Source organism: Daphnia magna, linkage group LG9, assembly GCF_020631705.1.
Source record: "Daphnia magna isolate NIES linkage group LG9, ASM2063170v1.1, whole genome shotgun sequence".
NCBI classification, from domain to species: Eukaryota; Metazoa; Arthropoda; class Branchiopoda; order Diplostraca; family Daphniidae; genus Daphnia; species Daphnia magna.
The window spans coordinates 6,155,297-6,168,438 of record NC_059190.1 but is presented as its reverse complement, the minus strand read 5'-3'; the positions used below and the strand labels follow the sequence as shown (position 1 = coordinate 6,168,438).

The window sequence follows — 13,142 nt, the reverse complement described above, 5'->3', positions numbered from 1 at the left end:
ATGCCTCGCGCAAACACGGTATGGGATATGCGCTTTTACAACGACATGGCGATTCCTGGAAGCTGGTGGACGCCAATTCTCGCTGGTGCTCGGATACGGAGTCGAGATATGCAGTGGTGGAACTCGAGTTGGCAGCGGTGGAATGGGCAATCCGGAAATGCCGACTTTACTTATCCGGATTACCCAATTTTACATTGGTGGTGGATCACCAGTCATTGGTGGCCATATTGGATCGATACACATTGGATGCTATCGATAATCCCAAGATCCAGCGCCTGAAGGAGCGTCTCTCCCCGTACGCCTTCACAACGATATGGCGGAAGGGAAAAGACCACGCTATTCCCGATGCATTATCGCGGGCACCTGTGAATGATCCGGCGGTGGACGATGAATGCGTCGGAGCGGAGTTGGCGTATTCCGTGCGTCGCATCACACTTCAAGGCATCAGCAGCATTTGCAGCCCACATGACGAGTCGGATCTCTCGAGCCATTTGACGGATAATCTATTCGAAAACTTGCGAGTGACGGCATCAGCGGACCCCCATTACGTCGATCTGGTGGCCGCCGTAGAATCCGGATTTGCTGTCGACCGTGCGCGCACCCCCGATCACATCCGGCAATTCTGGTCGATTCGGAATCATTTATCAGTGGATAACGGCATCGTCCTATACGGTTCACGAATCGTTGTACCCATGGCGGCACGTCAGGACATGTTGAACAAGCTGCATGCGGCTCACCAGGGCATTGTCAGGACGAAAAGGCGCGCCCAGCAGACGATCTACTGGCCTGGAATCACGAATGATGTGACCATGCTCATCGAGCGATGCGCTACATGCCAGGAGCGTTTGCCGAGCCATTGCCAGGAGCCGATGATGTCCGACCCGCCACCAACATACGTTTTCCAAGACGTGTCTGCAGATTTATTTCAGCACGGATCACTACATGTGCTGGTGTACGCCGACAGGCTATCCGGTTGGCCGGTGGTACATCAATGGCGACGCGATCCGACTGCACGTGAAGTGGTGCAAGCCGTTGTAAGTAATTTCGTGGAACTGGGTGTGCCGATGCGCTTCCGATCGGATGGCGGCCCCCAATTCAGTGCCGGAATTTTCCAGGAGGCTCTGAAGCGGTGGGGGGTCGAATGGGGCAATTCGTCGCCACATTACCCCCAAAGCAATGGGCACGCTGAAGCGGCGGTGAAGGCGGTAAAGGAGTTGGTGGCAAAGCTAGCACCATCAGGCGACTTAACATCGGAAGCCTTCCTCACCGGACTCCTAGAATTCCGTAATATGCCACATGAAAGTGGTTTGTCGCCGGCCCAGATAGTGTTCGGTCATCAACTTCGGTCTATCATACCAGCCCACCGATCATCATACGCAAGCCAATGGAAAGAAGCGATAGCGGCACGGGAGCACAAGGCGGCAGCTGATGCTGCAGTCCGCTTTCGTTACGACGCCAGGACGCGCCCTCTCCGTCCGCTATCCATCGGTTCGTCGGTAAGAGTGCAAGACCCGGACACAAAATTATGGGACCGCGTTGGTGTAATAGTGGCGATCGGGCGATATTGCTCGTATCGCATCAAATTTGCGAGTGGCAGCGTTTTGTGGCGAAACAGGCGATTCCTCCGCTTGTTGGTTCTAGCGACATCGGCGGAGGAGGTGGAATCATCTTCCACGAGCGGTGCTGGAGGTGAAACGGCAGCAGGCGATCCCGATTACACGTCTACTGGGCAGCGACCACTACCGGCCCCATCGGGCGCGACGCCTCGCAGAAGCCCCCGCACACGCAAGCCGCGAGTCATTATTTCTGTTTAATTTGGTATGTGAAGAATGTATTCCTCCCCGCAATTATCTCCATGTTATGTTCCAACTATCCTCCAATCCGGTCGACGTGCGCGGTATTTCCCATGTATCTTCGTCGCCTTCATCTATTTTCTTATCGTTGACCTATATTGTCTCCGGCGCCGCCATTCGGTGAAGATTGGCCATCGCTGTAGAGCGGCGGCTCGGGAAGGGTTGTGATGTATGTGTGTGGATCATGTCTGTCAAGTGTGTATGTGTGATATTGGTGGCGCAAAGAAAACGCCGCTAGAGGAGCGGCGAGCGCGGTGGCTGAGGGGTCATTCGGGCTCGCGTTCTGATGCGATCAAGTAATACTTTCATGTCCGTCTCATCTTACATTCTCGTGGACTCCCCGTGTGTAGTTTAAATACAGTGGCGATCCTTCGATCGCATAAAGACACAACAAGCTCCAAACGATGAGGCATTCAGGACACTGAAACATCAAAATGCTCGTCGGTTTCGGGATGTCGATGGCATATAGGACACGTGGCATCGTTGAATAGATCCAACCGATAGCAGCTGGTGATGGTAGGAAGAAATCGCTAGTTGAACATGGACATGATCTTTCTGATGTTATTTGGCAGGGCTGCAGTCTCCTTCCAGATACATGGTCAATCCATATAACGCCTCGGGATCTCCCATAGCGGTAACCTCTAGGATTCACTGGTTATATGTTTTTCTGTGTACCATGGTATTCCCAAACCCCAGTATGGAAGAGGCAAATAGTTTCTCGATTTCATGCCCTGGTTGCTGAAGGAACTTGGACCTCTTCCTGACTGCTATGGCAACCGTGATTTCTTTCATAAGGTTTTCATCTCCAAAATATTTCCAAAATGTAAATTTTGGAAAGCACCACCACTGGCCCGTAAGAGGATCGAACTCATGACCTCCGCGTTATTAGCGCGGCGCTCTAACCAACTGAGCTAACAGGCCTACAAAATATTACACACGTACAAAAAATGACTGAGTTGATTCACCAGTAAAACCAGCCATTGTCCTCGTAAAATGAAGGAGTGTCGCCAAACAGCCAACGAGGGTTGGGGAAAGCCCCGACAAAAAAGTCACAAACCAATCAAAAAATTCTCACAAGTAAGGGAATACAATGAATATACGAGTACTTACAAAATATCAAAAGACGGAAAGTTAACAACACAAACTAACATCACAAATAAACAGGAAAATAACCAAAGAATGTGACTTACAGTTTTCAGTAAATGACGGAAGGAAAAAAACGTCTGCACCCATCTACAACCGCTAAACCCTGGAAATTCATAATTTGCATCGTTCCATACAACGACCACATGCCTTTCACGAAGGAGCAATGAAAAAACAACAAAAGTGTCCCAGTTAAGAAAAATGTCGGCTTTTCCTTAATAACAAATTAAGCTCGAAACGGTATGCTCTTGAAAGCTATTAACAACCAAAAGCAATAAAAAAAACGTCGAAACGAGAAGCGATCTTCACTGAATTTACCATTTCCTTGTACCCACATTCGTTTGCTTACATATATTTTCCCCAAGCACCTCATCAAAAGTGAAGCGGTTAGAACAAATAATCTCATCCTTATTCCAGCTTGTCATACGACAGTTAGACCTAAGCATTAGGATTGACGTGAAAAACTCTTTATTGGTTGTTTTTGGTTTCTTATTTCGATCAAGAACCCTTATTCAGCATGGCTACAGGAGTTGAAGACAGAACGGTTACGAAGAACGTACCATAGAAGTTGTTGGTACTCATCACATAAAGCCACGTGATTCTCGGAAAAATAAGTGATAGTTTTATACGCCCAACGTGGGGCTCGAACCAACGACCCTGAGATTAAGAGTCTCATGCTCTACCGACTGAGCTAGCCAGGCCAACAACAAATGTTAATGCTAACATTGTGACATGACACATGACACCATTTCTGCTAAGTTTTAGCCCAGGAGGATGGATAGCCCAACCACAAACGACCATACATTATGAGGCAGCACAGTAATTTAGAAAAACACTTATCATATATTGCGTTGATTATCTACCGCAGTTTTTCTGTAGTTTCTTTCAAAGCAATGTCACTCTAATAACGTCAGTACTCCAGAAGTTAAGAAACGTGCGAAAGTTTTGTTTAATTGATGAGAATGTATGTAAATATTGTACATTGGCCCGTAAGAGGATCGAACTCGTGACCTCCGCGTTATTAGCACGGCGCTCTAACCAACTGAGCTAACAGCCCATGCTGTAGCTACAAACGCACAAAAGATAATTGGGTGGATTCGCATGAAGAACCAAAATAAAATTATATGACAGTGAAGGGATTCGAACCCTTGCCTCCGAAGAGACTGGTGCCTAAAACCAGCGCCATAGACCACTCGGCCACACTATCCGTATAACATATTTATCGTGAACATGAGTTTGATTATTGTTTCACAGTTTAAACGTTTATCATACAACAACATTGCTGGCAAAAAAACGAGTTTGGATTTTGGACTGTATTTAGCTTATTTTAATTTCCCATAAGTACCTCATAATAATTGAACTAGTTGATAAGGAAATTTGCACACGATTTAGCGATTCGCAGACAGCAGGATTTGAACCTGCGCTCCAAGATGGAAACAGATTTCAAGTCTGTCGCCTTAACCACTCGGCCATGTCTGCTTGTTTTATTCCAATCAATGAAATTCCGCTGTGAAATTTACCAATAAAAAGCTCCATTAGAAAAAAATATAAACTTTTATTGCCAGTTGAAATTCATTTCTACTGTTATAATGGAAAATAAATAGAAAATAAAATAAACAATGAATTTGATCCTTGGATGCAGATCGTATAAAGGGAAGAGAAAGACAAATATGACAATTTTGATCTCATCACAATAATTTTGAAAAGACAAAAGCAATAGACACTGAGGTAAGTAAATACAAGTTTAAAAAATCTATACATATTAAGATAGAGGAATACAAATTAACAAAAATTTATAAAAATTTAAAATAAAATCGATGATTAAATGTAAGAGGGAAATGGAGGATCCATCTGGAAGGACAACTGGTTTCCATGAACTCTCTACTTGTATTCGACGTGAGATACGTTGGGGATTCCTCGCCTTCCAGGTGGTGAACATGTAGCCAGTAGGAAGAGTAAATGTGGGCTGGAGATTACCTATCTCCGGCCCAAAATGGTCATACATCAAATCTTCTTTGGACGACCCACAGCCCGTCTGACACATGGTTCCTTCAAACCAGCTCCAAACGATGAGGCATTCAGGACACTGAAACATCAAAATGCTCGTCGGTTTCGGGATGTCGATGGCATATAGGACACGTGGCATCGTTGAATAGATCCAACCGATAGCAGCTGGTGATGGTAGGAAGAAATCGCTAGTTGAACATGGACATGATCTTTCTGATGTTATTTGGCAGGGCTGCAGTCTCCTTCCAGATACATGGTCAATCCATATAACGCCTCGGGATCTCCCATAGCGGTAACCTCTAGGATTCACTGGTTATATGTTTTTCTGTGTACCATGGTATTCCCAAGCCCCAGTATGGAAGAGGCAAATAGTTTCTCGATTTCATGCCCTGGTTGCTGAAGGAACTTGGACCTCTTCCTGACTGCTATGGCAACCGTGATTTCTTTCATAAGGTTTTCATCTCCAAAATATTTCCAAAATGTAAATTTTTGAAAGCACCACCACTGGCCCGTAAGAGGATCGAACTCATGACCTCCGCGTTATTAGCACGGCGCTCTAACCAACTGAGCTAACAGGCCTACAAAATATTACACACGTACAAAAAGATGACTGAGTTGATTCACCAGTAAAACCAGCCATTGTCCTCGTAAAATGAAGGAGTGTCGCCAAACAGCCAACGAGGGTTGGGGAAAGCCCCGACAAAAAAAGTCACAAACCAATCAAAAAATTCTCACAAGTAAGGGAATACAATGAATATACGAGTACTTACAAAATATCAAAAGACGGAAAGTTAACAACACAAACTAACATCACAAATAAACAGGAAAATAACCAAAGAATGTGACTTACAGTTTTCAGTAAATGACGGAAGGAAAAAAACGTCTGCACCCATCTAAAACCGCTAAACCCTGGAAATTCATAATGTGCATCGTTCCATACAACGACCACATGCCTTTCACGAAGGAGCAATGAAAAAACAACAAAAGTGTCCCAGTTAAGAAAAATGTCGGCTTTTCCTTAATAACAAATTAAGCTCGAAACGGTATGCTCTTGAAAGCTATTAACAACCAAAAGCAATAAAAAAAACGTCGAAACGAGAAGCGATCTTCACTGAATTTACCATTTCCTTGTACCCACATTCGTTTGCTTACATATATTTTCCCCAAGCACCTCATCAAAAGTGAAGTGGTTAGAACAAATAATCTCATCCTTATTCCAGCTTGTCATACGACAGTTAGACCTAAGCATTAGGATTGACGTGAAAAACTCTTTATTGGTTGTTTTTGGTTTCTTATTTCGATCAAGAACCTTTATTCAGCATGGCTACAGGAGTTGAAGACAGAACGGTTACGAAGAACGTACCATAGAAGTTGTTGGTACTCATCACATAAAGCCACGTGATTCTCGGAAAAATAAGTGATAGTTTTATACGCCCAACGTGGGGCTCGAACCCACGACCCTGAGATTAAGAGTCTCATGCTCTACCGACTGAGCTAGCCAGGCCAACAACAAATGTTAATGCTAACATTGTGACATGACACATGACACCATTTCTGCTAAGTTTTAGCCCAGGAGGATGGATAGCCCAACCACAAACGACCATACATTATGAGGCAGCACAGTAATTTAGAAAAACACTTTTCATATATTGCGTTGATTATCTACCGCAGTTTTTCTGTAGTTTCTTTCAAAGCAATGTCACTCTAATAACGTCAGTACTCCAGAAGTTAAGAAACGTGCGAAAGTTTTGTTTAATTGATGAGAATGTATGGAAACATTGTACATTGGCCCGTAAGAGGATAGAACTCGTGACTCCGCGTTATTAGCACGGCGCTCTAACCAACTGAGCTAACAGGCCATGCTGTAACTACAAACGCACAAAAGATAATTGGGTGGATTCGCATGAAGAACCAAAATAAAATTATATGACAGTGAAGGGATTCGAACCCTTGCCTCCGAAGAGACTGGTGCCTAAAACCAGCGCCATAGACCACTCGGCCACACTATCCGTATAACATATTTATCGTGAACATGAGTTTGATTATTGTTTCACAGTTTAAACGTTTATCATACAACAACATTGCTGGCAAAAAAACGAGTTTGGATTTTGGACTGTATTTAGCTTATTTTAATTTTCCATAAGTACCTCATAATAATTGAACTAGTTGATAAGGAAATTTGCACACGAATTAGCGATTCGCAGACAGCAGGATTTGAACCTGCGCTCCAAGATGGAAACAGATTTCAAATCTGTCGCCTTAACCACTCGGCCATATCTGCTTGTTTTATTTCAATCAATGAAATTCCGCTGTGAAATTTACCAATAAAAAGCTCCATTAGAAAAAAATATAAACTTTTATTGCCAGTTGAAATTCATTTCTACTGTTATAATGGAAAATAAATAGAAAATAAAATAAACAATTAATTTGATCCTTGGATGCAGATCGTATAAAGGGAAGAGAAAGACAAATATGACAATGTTGATCTCATCACAATAATTTTGAAAAGACAAAAGCAATAGACACTGAGGTAAGTAAATACAAGTTTAAAAAATCTATACATATTAAGATAGAGGAATACAAATTAACAAAAATTTATAAAAATTTAAAATAAAATCGATGATTAAATGTAAGAGGGAAATGGAGGATCCATCTGGAAGGACAACTGGTTTCCATGAACTCTCTACTTGTATTCGACGTGAGATACGTTGGGGATTCCTCGCCTTCCAGGTGGTGAACATGTAGCCAGTAGGAAGAGTAAATGTGGGCTGGAGATTACCTATCTCCGGCCCAAAATGGTCATACATCAAATCTTCTTTGGACGACCCACAGCCCGTCTGACACATGGTTCCTTCAAACCAGCTCCAAACGATGAGGCATTCAGGACACTGAAACATCAAAATGCTCGTCGGTTTCGGGATGTCGATGGCATATAGGACACGTGGCATCGTTGAATAGATCCAACCGATAGCAGCTGGTGATGGTAGGAAGAAATCGCTAGTTGAACATGGACATGATCTTTCTGATGTTATTTGGCAGGGCTGCAGTCTCCTTCCAGATACATGGTCAATCCATATAACGCCTCGGGATCTCCCATAGCGGTAACCTCTAGGATTCACTGGTTATATGTTTTTCTGTGTACCATGGTATTCCCAAGCCACAGTATGGAAGAGGCAAATAGTTTCTCGACTTCATGCCCTGGTTGCTGAAGGAACTTGGACCTCTTCCTGACTGCTATGGCAACCGTGATTTCTTTCATAAGGTTTTCATCTCCAAAATATTTCCAAAATGTAAATTTTTGAAAGCACCACCACTGGCCCGTAAGAGGATCGAACTCATGACCTCCGCGTTATTAGCACGGCGCTCTACCCAACTGAGCTAACAGGCCTACAAAATATTACACACGTACAAAAAATGACTGAGTTGATTCACCAGTAAAACCAGCCATTGTCCTCGTAAAATGAAGGAGTGTCGCCAAACAGCCAACGAGGGTTGGGGAAAGCCCCGACAAAAATAGTCACAAACCAATCAAAAATTCTCACAAGTAAGGGAATACAATGAATATACGAGTACTTACAAAATATCAAAAGACGGAAAGTTAACAACACAAACTAACATCACAAATAAACAGGAAAATAACCAAAGAATGTGACTTACAGTTTTCAGTAAATGACGGAAGGAAAAAAAACGTCTGCACCCATCTACAACCGCTAAACCCTGGAAATTCATAATGTGCATCGTTCCATACAACGACCACATGCCTTTCACGAAGGAGCAATGAAAAAACAACAAAAGTGTCCCAGTTAAGAAAAATGTCGGCTTTTCCTTAATAACAAATTAAGCTCGAAACGGTATGCTCTTGAAAGCTATTAACAACCAAAAGCAATAAAAAAACGTCGAAACGAGAAGCGATCTTCACTGAATTTACCATTTCCTTGTACCCACATTCGTTTGCTTACATATATTTTCCCCAAGCACCTCATCAAAAGTGAAGTGGTTAGAACAAATAATCTCATCCTTATTCCAGCTTGTCATACAACAGTTAGACCTAAGCATTAGGATTGACGTGAAAAACTCTTTATTGGTTGTTTTTGGTTTCTTATTTCGATCAAGAACCCTTATTCAGCATGGCTACAGGAGTTGAAGACAGAACGGTTACGAAGAACGTACCATAGAAGTTGTTGGTACTCATCACATAAAGCCACGTGATTCTCGGAAAAATAAGTGATAGTTTTATACGCCCAACGTGGGGCTCGAACCCACGACCCTGAGATTAAGAGTCTCATGCTCTACCGACTGAGCTAGCCAGGCCAACAACAAATGTTAATGCTAACATTGTGACATGACACATGACACCATTTCTGCTAAGTTTTAGCCCAGGAGGATGGATAGCCCAACCACAAACGACCATACATTATGAGGCAGCACAGTAATTTAGAAAAACACTTTTCATATATTGCGTTGATTATCTACCGCAGTTTTTCTGTAGTTTCTTTCAAAGCAATGTCACTCTAATACCGTCAGTACTCCAGAAGTTAAGAAACGTGCGAAAGTTTTGTTTAATTGATGAGAAGGTATGGAAACATTGTACATTGGCCCGTAAGAGGATCGAACTCGTGACCTCCGCGTTATTAGCACGGCGCTCTAACCAACTGAGCTAACAGGCCATGCTGTAGCTACAAACGCACAAAAGATAATTGGGTGGATTCGCATGAAGAACCAAAATAAAATTATATGCAGTGAAGGGATTCGAACCCTTGCCTCCGAAGAGACTGGTGCCTAAAACCAGCGCCATAGACCACTCGGCCACACTATCCGTATAACATATTTATCGTGAACATGAGTTTGATTATTGTTTCACAGTTTAAACGTTTATCATACAACAACATTGCTGGCAAAAAAACGAGTTTGGATTTTGGACTGTATTTAGCTTATTTTAATTTTCCATAAGTACCTCATAATAATTGAACTAGTTGATAAGGAAATTTGAACACGATTTAGCGATTCGCAGACAGCAGGATTTGAACCTGCGCTCCAAGATGGAAACAGATTTCAAGTCTGTCGCCTTAACCACTCGGCCATGTCTGCTTGTTTTATTCCAATCAATGAAATTCCGCTGTGAAATTTACCAATAAAAAGCTCCATTAGAAAAAAATATAAACTTTTATTGCCAGTTGAAATTCATTTCTACTGTTATAATGGAAAATAAATAGAAAATAAAATAAACAATTAATTTGATCCTTGGATGCAGATCGTATAAAGGGAAGAGAAAGACAAATATGACAATGTTGATCTCATCACAATAATTTTGAAAAGACAAAAGCAATAGACACTGAGGTAAGTAAATACAAGTTTAAAAAATCTATACATATTAAGATAGAGGAATACAAATTAACAAAAATTTATAAAAATTTAAAATAAAATCGATGATTAAATGTAAGAGGGAAATGGAGGATCCATCTGGAAGGACAACTGGTTTCCATGAACTCTCTACTTGTATTCGACGTGAGATACGTTGGGGATTCCTCGCCTTCCAGGTGGTGAACATGTAGCCAGTAGGAAGAGTAAATGTGGGCTGGAGATTACCTATCTCCGGCCCAAAATGGTCATACATCAAATCTTCTTTGGACGACCCACAGCCCGTCTGACACATGGTTCCTTCAAACCAGCTCCAAACGATGAGGCATTCAGGACACTGAAACATCAAAATGCTCGTCGGTTTCGGGATGTCGATGGCATATAGGACACGTGGCATCGTTGAATAGATCCAACCGATAGCAGCTGGTGATGGTAGGAAGAAATCGCTAGTTGAACATGGACATGATCTTTCTGATGTTATTTGGCAGGGCTGCAGTCTCCTTCCAGATACATGGTCAATCCATATAACGCCTCGGGATCTCCCATAGCGGTAACCTCTAGGATTCACTGGTTATATGTTTTTCTGTGTACCATGGTATTCCCAAGCCCCAGTATGGAAGAGGCAAATAGTTTCTCGATTTCATGCCCTGGTTGCTGAAGGAACTTGGACCTCTTCCTGACTGCTATGGCAACCGTGATTTCTTTCATAAGGTTTTCATCTCCAAAATATTTCCAAAATGTAAATTTTTGAAAGCACCACCACTGGCCCGTAAGAGGATCGAACTCATGACCTCCGCGTTATTAGCACGGCGCTCTAACCAACTAAGCTAACAGGCCTACAAAATATTACACACGTACAAAAAATGACTGAGTTGATTCACCAGTAAAACCAGCCATTGTCCTCGTAAAATGAAGGAGTGTCGCCAAACAGCCAACGAGGGTTGGGGAAAGCCCCGACAAAAAAAGTCACAAACCAATCAAAAAATTCTCACAAGTAAGGGAATACAATGAATATACGAGTACTTACAAAATATCAAAAGACGGAAAGTTAACAACACAAACCAACATCACAAATAAACAGGAAAATAACCAAAGAATGTGACTTACAGTTTTCAGTAAATGACGGAAGGAAAAAAACGTCTGCACCCATCTACAACCGCTAAACCCTGGAAATTCATAATGTGCATCGTTCCATACAACGACCACATGCCTTTCACGAAGGAGCAATGAAAAAACAACAAAAGTGTCCCAGTTAAGAAAAATGTCGGCTTTTCCTTAATAACAAATTAAGCTCGAAACGGTATGCTCTTGAAAGCTATTAACAACCAAAAGCAATAAAAAAAACGTCGAAACGAGAAGCGATCTTCACTGAATTTACCATTTCCTTGTACCCACATTCGTTTGCTTACATATATTTTCCCCAAGCACCTCATCAAAAGTGAAGTGGTTAGAACAAATAATCTCATCCTTATTCCAGCTTGTCATACGACAGTTAGACCTAAGCATTAGGATTGACGTGAAAAACTCTTTATTGGTTGTTTTTGGTTTCTTATTTCGATCAAGAACCCTTATTCAGCATGGCTACAGGAGTTGAAGACAGAACGGTTACGAAGAACGTACCATAGAAGTTGTTGGTACTCATCACATAAAGCCACGTGATTCTCGGAAAAATAAGTGATAGTTTTATACGCCCAACGTGGGGCTCGAACCCACGACCCTGAGATTAAGAGTCTCATGCTCTACCGACTGAGCTAGCCAGGCCAACAACAAATGTTAATGCTAACATTGTGACATGACACATGACACCATTTCTGCTAAGTTTTAGCCCAGGAGGATGGATAGCCCAACCACAAACGACCATACATTATGAGGCAGCACAGTAATTTAGAAAAACACTTTTCATATATTGCGTTGATTATCTACCGCAGTTTTTCTGTAGTTTCTTTCAAAGCAATGTCACTCTAATAACGTCAGTACTCCAGAAGTTAAGAAACGTGCGAAAGTTTTGTTTAATTGATGAGAATGTATGGAAACATTGTACATTGGCCCGTAAGATGATCGAACTCGTGACCTCCGCGTTATTAGCACGGCGCTCTAACCAACTGAGCTAACAGGCCATGCTGTAGCTACAAACGCACAAAAGATAATTGGGTGGATTCGCATGAAGAACCAAAATAAAATTATATGACAGTGAAGGGATTCGAACCCTTGCCTCCGAAGAGACTGGTGCCTAAAACCAGCGCCATAGACCACTCGGCCACACTATGCGTATAACATATTTATCGTGAACATGAGTTTGATTATTGTTTCACAGTTTAAACGTTTATCATACAACAACATTGCTGGCAAAAAAACGAGTTTGGATTTTGGACTGTATTTAGCTTATTTTAATTTTCCATAACTACCTCATAATAATTGAATTGTCAATAATTAGAAATGCTCCGTTCTAACTGTGTTGACCTTGTATTTTCAGCTAATTACCAAGCAAAAACAAAAGAAAAACAAAGGAACATCGGTCTCTTCCCTTCCTTGGGTAGCGCCTGGGCCTCAGACTTTTTTAAGCTCTTACCAAGTGCAGTCATGGCTAGTCCAAGCTTTTCAAGCAGTGTAAGTGATAGTTCCTTAGGCGTTTCAGGATCGCGGGTTTCTCGCAGCCCATCTTTGTCAGCCTTGGATCTGCCCCTCCGGGTACCACGCTCGTCTTCACCAGCCCCACGTGGAGATCGAGCCCATCTATTGCGTAGAAGCCGCTCACGCTCGGTGCGTAGGAGCCGCTCACGC

At 42.4% G+C, this 13,142-nt stretch overlaps 16 non-coding genes across 16 annotated transcripts; all 16 read right to left on the bottom strand.

The window, feature by feature from the left end:
* Positions 1–2,700: 2,700 nt before the first annotated feature.
* Positions 2,701–2,774, bottom strand: Trnai-aau. The gene has a single exon. It is a non-coding gene; the product is annotated as a tRNA-Ile (tRNA).
* Positions 2,775–3,979: 1,205 nt separating this feature from the next.
* On the bottom strand, positions 3,980–4,053 carry Trnai-aau. The gene has a single exon. It is a non-coding gene; the product is annotated as a tRNA-Ile (tRNA).
* A 68-nt stretch (positions 4,054–4,121) lies between these two features.
* Positions 4,122–4,203, bottom strand: Trnal-uag. The gene has a single exon. It is a non-coding gene; the product is annotated as a tRNA-Leu (tRNA).
* Positions 4,204–4,393: 190 nt separating this feature from the next.
* On the bottom strand, positions 4,394–4,475 carry Trnas-uga. Its single transcript has one exon. It is a non-coding gene; the product is annotated as a tRNA-Ser (tRNA).
* A 1,033-nt stretch (positions 4,476–5,508) lies between these two features.
* On the bottom strand, positions 5,509–5,582 carry Trnai-aau. Its single transcript has one exon. It is a non-coding gene; the product is annotated as a tRNA-Ile (tRNA).
* Positions 5,583–6,434: 852 nt separating this feature from the next.
* Trnak-cuu lies at positions 6,435–6,507 on the bottom strand. The gene has a single exon. It is a non-coding gene; the product is annotated as a tRNA-Lys (tRNA).
* Positions 6,508–6,789: 282 nt separating this feature from the next.
* Positions 6,790–6,862, bottom strand: Trnai-aau. The gene has a single exon. It is a non-coding gene; the product is annotated as a tRNA-Ile (tRNA).
* Positions 6,863–6,930: 68 nt separating this feature from the next.
* On the bottom strand, positions 6,931–7,012 carry Trnal-uag. The gene has a single exon. It is a non-coding gene; the product is annotated as a tRNA-Leu (tRNA).
* A 190-nt stretch (positions 7,013–7,202) lies between these two features.
* On the bottom strand, positions 7,203–7,284 carry Trnas-uga. Its single transcript has one exon. It is a non-coding gene; the product is annotated as a tRNA-Ser (tRNA).
* A 1,033-nt stretch (positions 7,285–8,317) lies between these two features.
* Trnai-aau lies at positions 8,318–8,391 on the bottom strand. The gene has a single exon. It is a non-coding gene; the product is annotated as a tRNA-Ile (tRNA).
* An 850-nt stretch (positions 8,392–9,241) lies between these two features.
* On the bottom strand, positions 9,242–9,314 carry Trnak-cuu. The gene has a single exon. It is a non-coding gene; the product is annotated as a tRNA-Lys (tRNA).
* A 282-nt stretch (positions 9,315–9,596) lies between these two features.
* Positions 9,597–9,670, bottom strand: Trnai-aau. The gene has a single exon. It is a non-coding gene; the product is annotated as a tRNA-Ile (tRNA).
* A 339-nt stretch (positions 9,671–10,009) lies between these two features.
* On the bottom strand, positions 10,010–10,091 carry Trnas-uga. The gene has a single exon. It is a non-coding gene; the product is annotated as a tRNA-Ser (tRNA).
* A 1,033-nt stretch (positions 10,092–11,124) lies between these two features.
* Trnai-aau lies at positions 11,125–11,198 on the bottom strand. The gene has a single exon. It is a non-coding gene; the product is annotated as a tRNA-Ile (tRNA).
* Positions 11,199–12,049: 851 nt separating this feature from the next.
* On the bottom strand, positions 12,050–12,122 carry Trnak-cuu. The gene has a single exon. It is a non-coding gene; the product is annotated as a tRNA-Lys (tRNA).
* A 282-nt stretch (positions 12,123–12,404) lies between these two features.
* Trnai-aau lies at positions 12,405–12,478 on the bottom strand. The gene has a single exon. It is a non-coding gene; the product is annotated as a tRNA-Ile (tRNA).
* Between the last annotated feature and the right edge of the window lie 664 nt (positions 12,479–13,142).